The sequence below is a fragment of the Pseudophryne corroboree genome, chromosome 1 (genome assembly GCF_028390025.1).
Source record: "Pseudophryne corroboree isolate aPseCor3 chromosome 1, aPseCor3.hap2, whole genome shotgun sequence".
NCBI classification, from domain to species: Eukaryota; Metazoa; Chordata; class Amphibia; order Anura; family Myobatrachidae; genus Pseudophryne; species Pseudophryne corroboree.
The window spans coordinates 1,013,297,427-1,013,297,998 of record NC_086444.1 but is presented as its reverse complement, the minus strand read 5'-3'; positions in this window follow the sequence as shown (position 1 = coordinate 1,013,297,998).

The window sequence follows — 572 nt, the reverse complement described above, 5'->3', positions numbered from 1 at the left end:
TCTAGCGATGCATTTCAGTCGCACTGGCTGCCGCACAGTGATTGACATGAAGTGGGCGTTTCTGGGAGGTAACTGACCATTTTCAGGGAGTGTGCTGAAAAACGCAGGCGTGTCAGATACAAACGCAGGCGTGCCTGGGGAAACGCAGGCGTGGCTGGCCGAACGCAGGACGTGTTCTTGACGTCAAAACAGGAACTAAATAGTCTGAAGTGATCGCAAGCGCTGAGTAGGTCTGGAGCTGCTCTGAAACTGCACAATCTTTTTTTGCAGCCGCGCTGCGATCCTTTCGTTCACACTTCTGCTAAGCTAAAATACACTCCCAGAGGGCGGCGGCTTAGCGTATGCACGGCTGCTACAAACTGCTAGCGAGCGAACAACTCGGAATGACCACCCATATCCCTAAGACACATGGTGGGGATTGAGAGAAAATATTTTGACAGCGAGAAGTGAAATGGATATAAGGTCTTGATACCCTGGTACCAAGTTGATTGAATGAATTTAATCTATGAAATGTTTGTTTGTTTGTTTGTTTTTGTTAGGGTTACACTATTAAACAGAATCTGTTTTAAACA